Here is a 10,265-nt window from a genome sequence, read left to right as displayed (position 1 = left end):
TTCTCTTTTATTAGAGACTTATGTTGTTTTAATGTAGTGAAGAAATTAATTGTGGTTCTGAAAATGATACATCTATTATAGACATGTTCATAGGATAGTTTTAGTTGTCATTAGGTTTATTATCTCCATAATTTGATCCATGTTAGTTTTTGTACTAGTAAATGATGCAATTCCTTCAACAATCGTATGTGTACAGTACAAGCCATTGAAAAGAAACATAAAATTCAATAAATCCAAATTTCACGTCAATATGCAACAAAAAAAGAAAAAAAAAACTAGTAAAACTAGTACTAAAGAAACAAATTAAAAGGAAAAGTACATTACAAGCAATACAATTGCTACCCCTTAAAGCCAGTATAAACTTGTAACACCGTAAGAATGAGAAGCACCATCAAATATATCACAGAAATGATTGACCATGGATGATTGAAGTAATTCTTCCTCAATATAGCCTGCCATTTGTTCCATCTAGTAGTAGCATGTGCATTCAATTTTCGACTAATTTTCGAATAATAGAACTTTGAAGTATATATCATAATATATATGTAGTCATTCTGTTCACGATAGCTGTAACATCGTCATCGCTCCCAAGCCAATGCTTGATTATTCCATGTTGAGCTAATATTTGCACGTCTTCTGGGGTGTCCATCAATGCATCAAGGAAGGATACATAGTCGATAAAGTAAGAATCAGTAAAGTAGTGGCATTGCTCAAAAAATATGATGCTACGAAGAATAATTGTAATTGTAACTTAATGTTTTTATTTTTTTTATTTTTATTTTTATTTTTATTTTTTTTTTGGATATGAAGAAGAATTTTATCATTAATACATAGGCATATGACATATACAACAATAATAAAGCTTTGTAAACCACAAATCTAGAGAAAATAACATAACTTTTACAATTAAAATCATAACTAATTTGCATATACGACATAGCTCAAACTCCACCGCTTCAAACTTGACAATGTGTACGCATTTAAAACTTGAGTTCTCCATCCGATCCCCTAATAGTCTCATTTGTTATTTTGTTATTCAGGGCAAGATATATCCAATACTCAATCATCACGTGTTTGAGGGTAGAAAATCTAAAAAATATACAAGTGTGGTAAGTTCAAAATAAATCAGTCCAAGTATTTTTAATGAAAAACTACTTCAATTATCCATTGTCAATCCCTTCTGTTGTTTGTTATTTGGTAATACTCCGTAGTTCTTATCCTCAATGTGCTACAAGTTTATACTAGCTAGTTTTATGTCGTCGTAGTTATTTTTACTTAGCATTGTGTGTGTATATGTATGTGTATATATATATATATATATATATATATATATATATATTGAAAGAACTTAGCTTCGTATTAAAAGCAATGAATAAACTTGGTTGTGATTCGGATACAAGATTAATTGTAACTTTGTATATATATGTAATGCAATCAGTATATAGAGTTGAAGTAGAATTTGTTACGTTAGAGGAGTTATTACTGAAGTTTGATACATACTTGTTATGTAACAACCCAAATATTTAACAAAATATAGTGGCCAGGTTAAAACTAAATAAATATTAATAAATGCGACTGTTAAACTAAAGTATAATATGTTTAATTATTAAATAAAATTCCTATATAATAAAAAAAAACATATGAAAAAATGATGGGTTATGATCAATTAAAAAATTAAAAAAAAGACGTACATTAATAGAGCAACAAAGATTATACAACTTATTGAAAAAGACGTAAAGAGCAACAAAGATACATAATACAATTTAGTGAAAAAGACATACATTATTTGAGCAACAAAGATTGAAAGATAAATAATACGAAGTATGAGTGGCTAGATTTGGCTTGGATTTATAAGCTAATTTGATAGCCCTCGTTTTGATTGATAAATACAACATCAATTGCCTTGTTGAAATCAAGATACAACTACAATTTTAATTAATAAAATTACTATAAACTTGTAATGCTAAGAGAATAATAACCACCGTGATCGACCATGGATAATCGAAACAATCTTTCTTAGACAATAGAGCCTTCCATTTATTCTTCTTCGTCGTGGTAAGATATGCATTCAAATCTTGACAAACTTGAGCGTAATAGAAGCCCGGGTTTCTCATACTTAAGTTCTTGGTAATTCGATTAAAGAGATTTGCCACCTCGTCGTTACTCCCAAAAAAATGCTTAATCATCCCATGTTGAACGAGAATTTGCACGTCTTCTTGGGTGTGAATCAATGCATCGAGGAAGAATAAGTAGTCGATAACATAAGAATCACAAAAATGGTGACATTGCTCGAAAAATACAATACTTCTAAGAGTTGATTCGGTAGTATCTTGAATTATCAATGTCGGAATATTTAAGACTCCCTTTGAAAATGTAATATCAAGTAAAGTCTTACTTTCACTTGCCATAAACTTAACTCCTAATGTCCTTAGTTCCTTGGCAGTTAAAGGAAGTTCATCAGAATCTACACCATTGGTATACTCGGGCAATTGGTAACGAAGTTTTGTAGGTAAGCAACAAGTCCTTAGAAAATCAACAAGGTGCATAATTTTTGGTACCTTCATTAATTTTTCTTTCCCTATTGTACGTGCAACTTCTCTTCCCGGGAAAAAACTATAGCCTATGAAATTACAAGTAACATCCTTGAAGGAAATACCGGGATAGGCTTCACCAAATGCTACATCGTATAGATGGTTGAGAATGAAAAAAGGTAATTGATTTTCTTCTAAAAATAAATCTTGGTGCACTTGAAGCATCACGTCGTACTTGTTCTCCATAGGATGAGGACCAAGTGAAAATTGATCGGAAAATTCCATAAATAAGAAGATGATAAATGTAGCATCAACCATTACCATTTCAACAAATTCATCACTAGAAAGAGTTATTTTTTCAGCATAATAGGAACGCGCTTCCTCCTCACACTCCCTAATTATATCAATGAATTGACCTAAGGATGTAGCATTATTGTTGCCATTTGTGTAGTTACAAAACTCTAGGAAGCATTTAAGGTGCCTCAATTTTAGGTCATGGGAAGATTTTAGGGTTCGATTCTTATAGTATAAAGGACCAATCGAAACAACTAAAGGGTTGTAACATTCTCTTTTTACCTTAAGTAAATGATTAGGCACTCTATAAATGCAATGCTTAGAGGAAGATCGAGCCAAAGATCCGAGTTGTTGTCGTAGTGAGGTTTCCACATCCTTGATTCTACCAGCCATTCTGTAATAATTAAAATAATATATTAATTATGTACACTAAGCATTATTGTTCTTTAATTAAACTAGCTAATTATGGGTAGAGTAGAATTAATCTCATAATTAAATCGTGTTCTATACTTCTTTACACACTGAAGATAAATGGATATTATCTAGTGAACTTGCAGAATCATACATGAAAATTTCAAATTAGAAATATAGAAAAGATAGGAATAATAACCAAACTAGAGGAAAAAATTTATATCGAAGTAACATACACCTAGTACGTAACATCTTTTTTCAAAAGGTTAATTATGTGTAAATAAAACTCGAAATATTTAACCAAAATGTAAGTGAAGTTGGTTATTACTCCGTACTTTTTAGTGATAGATCAAGATTTATATCACATAAACAATAGCAAATTCAGTAGATTGGATACAAATGCATCTTCATTGATTAATATTATGACCACGAACAACCATTCTTATACAAAGAATCATAATTTCAATTACAAAATACCAAAAAAAAAAAAAAAAAAAAAAAAAAAGCATTAGCACATGTACACTCTAATTAATACTTATAATTAGCTAATAGCAAAGTATAATAATATCCCAAAAAAATGAGAGAGATGGAAACAAATAGCAAATGTCAAGAGTATTACCTTTAAATAGAAGATCGATTTGAACCTAGCTAGCCCGACCAGAAAAATGTTAGATAAGGCTACGTACTTTAAATAAATCTCGTTTAAAAGGACATTTTATGACTGTGTGCGAAGTAGAGAGCTCTATACTACTCGTAATTAAGTATTTAACACAATTCACTTCCTTAACTATATATATATATATATATATATATGCTTACATACTCTTAGTCTAATTATTTTGTATGTAATATAATTAACATCTATATCAATGTTCAATTATATTATTGACTTGATAGTTGTTCATATATAATAAATAGGAGCTGTCTTTCTTGACTTAGCTTGTTTGTACTTTCAGTATATACAAAGATATAGTTGTAGTATTTCACATGGAAGATTCATTCATTTTTATCAGTTTGATTAGAAGTGTACGTTGACAATCGATAAGTAAAGTCGACGATCAACTTGTTCATACTAAATATTAGTCATAGTTGTCATTAATGTTGTGCATCGAAGCATCTGCATTCAAACTTATTGACTTTCATCGCTTATTTATAAATCACAAGTGGCCATGCATGTGGCTGCTTATTCGTCTTGCTCGCATTTTCTATCTTTATTTTGATCACCTATTGTAGATTGATTATATGATAAGAGGTCATTAGTCTTAATTAAATATGTACGCATCACGCGTCTCCTCATACCTAGTACTAAATTTTTCATTTGAAATTAGAGGTATATGAAATTAAACTTGTGAATAATTTGTCAAATTTGATTTAATTGTACACTTTATCAAGCACGTAGTGACGTAACATATAAGTTAATTACTCCATCCATTCTAAATTAACTTTTTTTTTTTTGTTTTGTTTTTTTTTTTTTTTTTTTTTTTTTTGGTGTTTAGAGAGCCACAAGGGCGGGGTAAGAATCGATCCCAAGATCTCTTGTAATCGGGAGGAAAGCTCTAACCACTTGAGCTATCTCTCACTCTCTCTAACTTGTAACCTGTTAGTGTGAATGTGTGATGTCTAGTGGAGTGGGTAATGCCGTAATTGGTATACTAGTACTTGTTTTTTCGAGGGACATAAAATAGAGGGTGGATCTTCATTATTGGGCCAATCTCCAATCCTTAATGAATTTGGCCCAGTGGCGGGTCTATAAGACATTAGTCAACGACCCAAATTCAACTTGGCAAAAAAGTTAAATGATAGAACTCCATATATTATTCCGATTTTTTTTTAAATAATTTTATTGAGCCTAATTTTGCACCCCCATAGCTACGTTTTGGATCTGCCTTTGACTAGTTAACATGTACCTAAGTTCAATTAACATATCACTAATATAACAACTAGCAATAAATTTAAAGCACCAAAAGAAATTGTAATTGTCTTGTACAGTAATGAGTTGGATTATGAAATCTTTAAGTAGAAGCTAATTCATTGATTTTAGATGAACAAAGAGTAATCAATGCTTAAAACCAGTACAAATTTGTAACACAGTGAGGATAAGAAGAATAGTCACATAGACAATGGAAATGATTGACCAAGGAAGATTGGAGTAGTCTTTCCATAATATGTACAGTGTTGGCATGTATATTTAATTATTCAGCAATATTAGAATAAAAAAATTTGTATAAAAGGGTCTGTTTTAGGCTAATCATCTGCCCACATTTTTTTTTTTCTATTAGTTCACATCTTAAGCAAAATCATGTTAATTTATGCTGTATTTTTATTTAAGTAAAAAAAAAAATTATAAAGGCTGCATTTCTTATTTTTTGGTTTTCTTAACTGTACACTAAATCATTGCGCAAGAAATAAGATTTATATGTTATTAAACTGACTGTTTTTTTTTTAAAAAGTGGGGGGATAGCTGTCTCCCTTTGTTCCGGGCTAGCTCCGCCCCTGGTAAAGCGGTCAAGCACCCTAACATAAAAGCCCTCAATATCCCTCAAATTCCTTTGGAAACAGAATGTCATGATCAAATTCTTCTTAATACTAACAGTAAGGATAATCCAGAATTAGAGGATAAACATGAATCTTGGAGAATAGTTAGAACAACTCGAATTAAATTTGGAATACCTGATGCAGAGGAAGAGGGTTGAGAGCAAGAAATAAGGTCGACACCCAAGAATACTTCTGTAAATTTATTGTGGTTTCGATGAGATTGGTCGATGATACAATTTTGTTTTTTATATTTGTATATTTATTTACCCATTGACAAGCTGAATTCTTATTTAAGGTGCGAAGATTGAATTATTTAATATGAGAATAATAATATGCAAATTTTAAGTAATGTATCAATACACTATGAATGAACTATATGTGTAATATAATAATTATGTAATTTTATGTATTTATTATATTTTTAATTAATTTCACGTAATTTGTTAAAATATAAATAATTTTGTTTTAATTAATTTGTGTAAATAATGGCAAAGCAAAATTTGGAGGCATTGAGAAGGAGAGGGATGAAGGCAAAAAACATAATCGAAACACAACAATCATTTTGTAAGTATTTTGTAGTATTACTGACAATGAATGGTCGTACCCTTCTTTTTTTTGTATGATAAGGTAAATTCATATTTGTTTGGCTCATGAGATATTAAATTGGATTGATGCATGGCAGTTTAGTGTCAATTTGGAGGGGTTTTCAATGTATTTTGCAATCCGAACATGAACAACATTGATGAACGGAAAAGATCAACACATATCTTCATTATGCTCACATCCGATAGTGTTCGTCTAGTTACACTTTCCAACAAAGTTGTTAAACCAACATTAATTGATATTACTGGATCGTCTTTCGTAGCATTAGAAAATAAGGTAAAAACACTAATGATGAATTGGCGAAAAAGAAATGAATTGTTAATAGATAATGAAAATGATTAAAAAAAAATTGAAAAGATTTTTTCCATGATGAAGACATCTATCGATCCTCTAAAAGAAGGAGAGATCAATTTAGTGAAAGATGCTCCTGTTGTGTATAGATTATTTCTCAGCAAGTGAATTAGTTTAAGGTAAATTTCTTGTTACATTTGTGTTTAACTTGTGTGATTTGTTAAATTTGCTTATTTTTGTGTTTGTTTCTATTTAATTTGTTTTTTCAATGTTTGTATAGCCCTATCTCGATTCCATATATAAAATTTTGTCTTAATGTTGCCTGATAACTTTGCAAATTAGTTTGTACCACAAAGGAGTTCAGCATATATAAGTCAACGTGATCTTTACCTTGAAAAGATGACGGTAAGAGAAACTAGCCTTCAACAAGAGTTTAGGGGTTGAACAAATTATGGTTAGTTTATGATGTTAGCAATGATCATTTTCCAAAACAACTTGGCAGTATCAAAACTAATCAGTGTTCGTTATATATAGATATGCTGATATTGATGTCTTCATATATAAAGGTAAGAAAGTTGACATATACCTCATTTTCGTGGGAACATGGGAAATATTTCTTTTCTTTTGCTACAATCAATTATCTTGTAATTTGTTTTGCACCAAAAGCATATCAAACCGTTCTTATAAGAATTTGACTATCTTAAGTTTCTTTGTTTTGATCATTAGGCATCAACAATGGAGGAGTAGGAAGCGAGTGTAGTCACTGATTACATTCTCAAGCTATTAGCTCGGCCTTAGCATTTGTCTGATACCCATGTAATTTTTATTAACTTGATCAAAATCTGATCATTTGGGTTTTGTCCCCTGATACAGATTTTAAAACTTGATATATGTGCTGATACTATGGTAGGAAAAGAAATGATAATTAGAGGCCTTTCTGGAGGACAAAAAAGTTACCACTGGCATGAGTAAAGACTATTCAGCATTCACTGCTAACAATTTTTTCTCTCCTTGATGATCTTTGAATTTTTCTATCTCCTTGATGACCTTTGATTTTGTCAATTTTTTGGTATTCTGCAACATATAAATTAGTTGGCATTTGTAATTTGCTGATACATGATTGGTAGGGCCAGTAAAAGCACTTTTCATGGATAAAATATCCACTAATTTGGACAATTCTACAACATATTAGATTGTGAACTCAATCAGGCATTCTATCCATATTGTGAAAGGAACTGCTCTCATTTCTATCCTTTATCCCACTCCTGAGACATATTCTTCTTTGATGATATAATTCTTGTTGCAGATGGACAAATCGTATATCAAGGTCCTCGAGAATATGTTCTAGAGTTCTTTGAATTCATGGGCTTCAAGTGTCCTCAAAGAAAGGGATTTTACTGAATTTATACAAGAAGTAATATAATTCAACATGTTACTTGATTAAAAGATTTATTTATTAATCTATGACTTTAATTTATTTATTTTTATCTTCAACATACTACATCAAGGAAAGATCAAGAACAATATTGATGCCGTGAGAATGAAACTTATACAATTGTGATTGTCAAGGAGTTTGAAGAAGCTTTTCAATAATTCCATTGGTAAACTTAATGGCTTAATTAAGTAGCTTTGATGATAATTGAAAAGCAACTTCAACTAATGAGATTTCTCTAAGTATTGAATTAGTATAGGTGAAGTTGACTCAAGGAGTGGAAGAGCTGAGTAATAATCTGACTATGAAGATCTAAGGAAAGACACTACTAGAAAAGACCGATTTCCGACGGAAATTTTTCCTTGGAAACAACCTGATTTCCGTCGGAAAAGGTGTTTCCGACGGAATTTCGTCGGAAACTGTCGTCGGAAAAGGCCTTGTAGGAAAAATGACATTTTCCGTCGGAAATTCCGTCGGAAACAATTTTCCGACGGATTTCCGACGGAATTTTCCGTCGGAAGACAATTTTAGGCACTTGGAAAATCCGTCGGAAATTTCCGACGAATTTAAAATTCGTCGGAAATTTCCGACGGGAATTCCGTCGGAAAATGTTTTTGGGAAATTAAAAAAACACGTCGTGCCACCACCGGCACGGCGTATCACCACCTCCAACCACCCAATGCGCCCCTGTCAACCCCAACCAAACACATCACCACCACCACCACTAAACCTTAACCCAATACCACTACTAACCACCACCGCCGCCGCCCACTGCCACCACCACTCAAACCCTAACCCAGACAAATTAAACTAGCCCAGATCTACCACCGTGCAAACCACCCCATTACCCACCTCAAACCACCACCGCCACCGCCACCACCACCACCAAAACAAACTAAAAAATTAAACAAAAAAAAAAAATTAAACAAAAAAAAACCCAGAAATCCGAAACTCTCCCAACCCAAAACCCAGAAATCCGAAACTCTCCCAACCCAAAACCAAAAGAAACCCAGAAAAAAATTAAACAAAAAAAAAAAAAATTAAAATCCCAACCCAAAACCCAGAAACCCGAAAAACTCCCAACCCACCTCACCCTAAAACCGACCCACCTTCCTAAACGACCCAGATCCGACCAAAAGCCAAACCACCATGGCACCAAACCACCACACAAGCCACCACAACCACATCGAACATCCAAATAACCGAAAATATTTACAAAAAAAAAAAAAAAAAATTTTAATTCTCGAAAACATACCTTATTAACTGAAATTGGCTTTGAATTCTTGAATTTGGTTTAAATAGGTCAAATTCGACCATAAAAAAGTGTAGATCTACACTTTTCATGGTCGAATTTGACCAAAAAACCATTAATTCCGGGCATGGAAACACCAAGTATAATATACTAGAAAGAGAAATGAGGAGAGAGATGAAAGAAGGAGAAGATGGTGGAAAGAAAGAGATGGAGGAGGATAGAGGAGCTTCGAGTTTGAATTTGGAGAAGAGAAGGGGCAGAGGAAGAGAGAGAGAAGGGCGGAGGAAGAGAGAGAAAGAAGGGCGGAAGAGAGAGAAGGGAGGAAATGAAATGAGGAGGCAGTGAGGCTCAATTTTAGGGTTAGGCTCAATTATTTTTTTATATATATATAATATTATTCCGACGGAAATTTCCGTCGGAAACTTCCGACGGAATTTAAATCCGTCGGAAATGTAATTTTCCGACGGAAAATTCCGTCGGAAATCATATTTTTTCCGACGAATTTATTTTTCGTCGTAAATTTCCGACGGAATATTAAATTCCGTCGTAAATAAACGACGGAATAAAAATCCGTCGTAAATTCCGATATTTCCGACGGAATTCGTGTCCCGTCGGAAGCATTCCGTCGGAAATCAGCCTTTTTCTAGTAGTGAGATAAGAGAATAGAAGAAGAGTTCCTCGTTGGAACTAGAAGCGATCCTTCCAAGAACACAGAGAGAAGCTTCCTAACACAGCATGCTAAGAAGATGACTAGCTTGGAATGCATTGAAGATAGCAAGTTCCAGAAGAACTTGTGGTCTACGAGTTCCAGCAAGATCCTGGAGTGAATATGACAGCAGAAATTCAGTCCCGGTCTGCGTAGAACCTAAGTTCCAATATACTTTACGAAGCTTGATGAGGCAATTTAGTAATAAAC

At 32.5% G+C, this 10,265-nt stretch overlaps 1 pseudogene; it reads right to left on the bottom strand.

The window, feature by feature from the left end:
- Window positions 1-63: 63 nt before the first annotated feature.
- Window positions 64-3,219, bottom strand: LOC145584750 (UPF0481 protein At3g47200-like; annotated as a pseudogene).
- Window positions 3,220-10,265: the final 7,046 nt, after the last annotated feature.

Source organism: Chenopodium album, chromosome 16 (genome assembly GCF_948465745.1).
Source record: "Chenopodium album chromosome 16, dcCheAlbu1.1, whole genome shotgun sequence".
NCBI classification, from domain to species: Eukaryota; Viridiplantae; Streptophyta; class Magnoliopsida; order Caryophyllales; family Amaranthaceae; genus Chenopodium; species Chenopodium album.
This window is presented reverse-complemented; position numbering and strand designations above follow the sequence as displayed.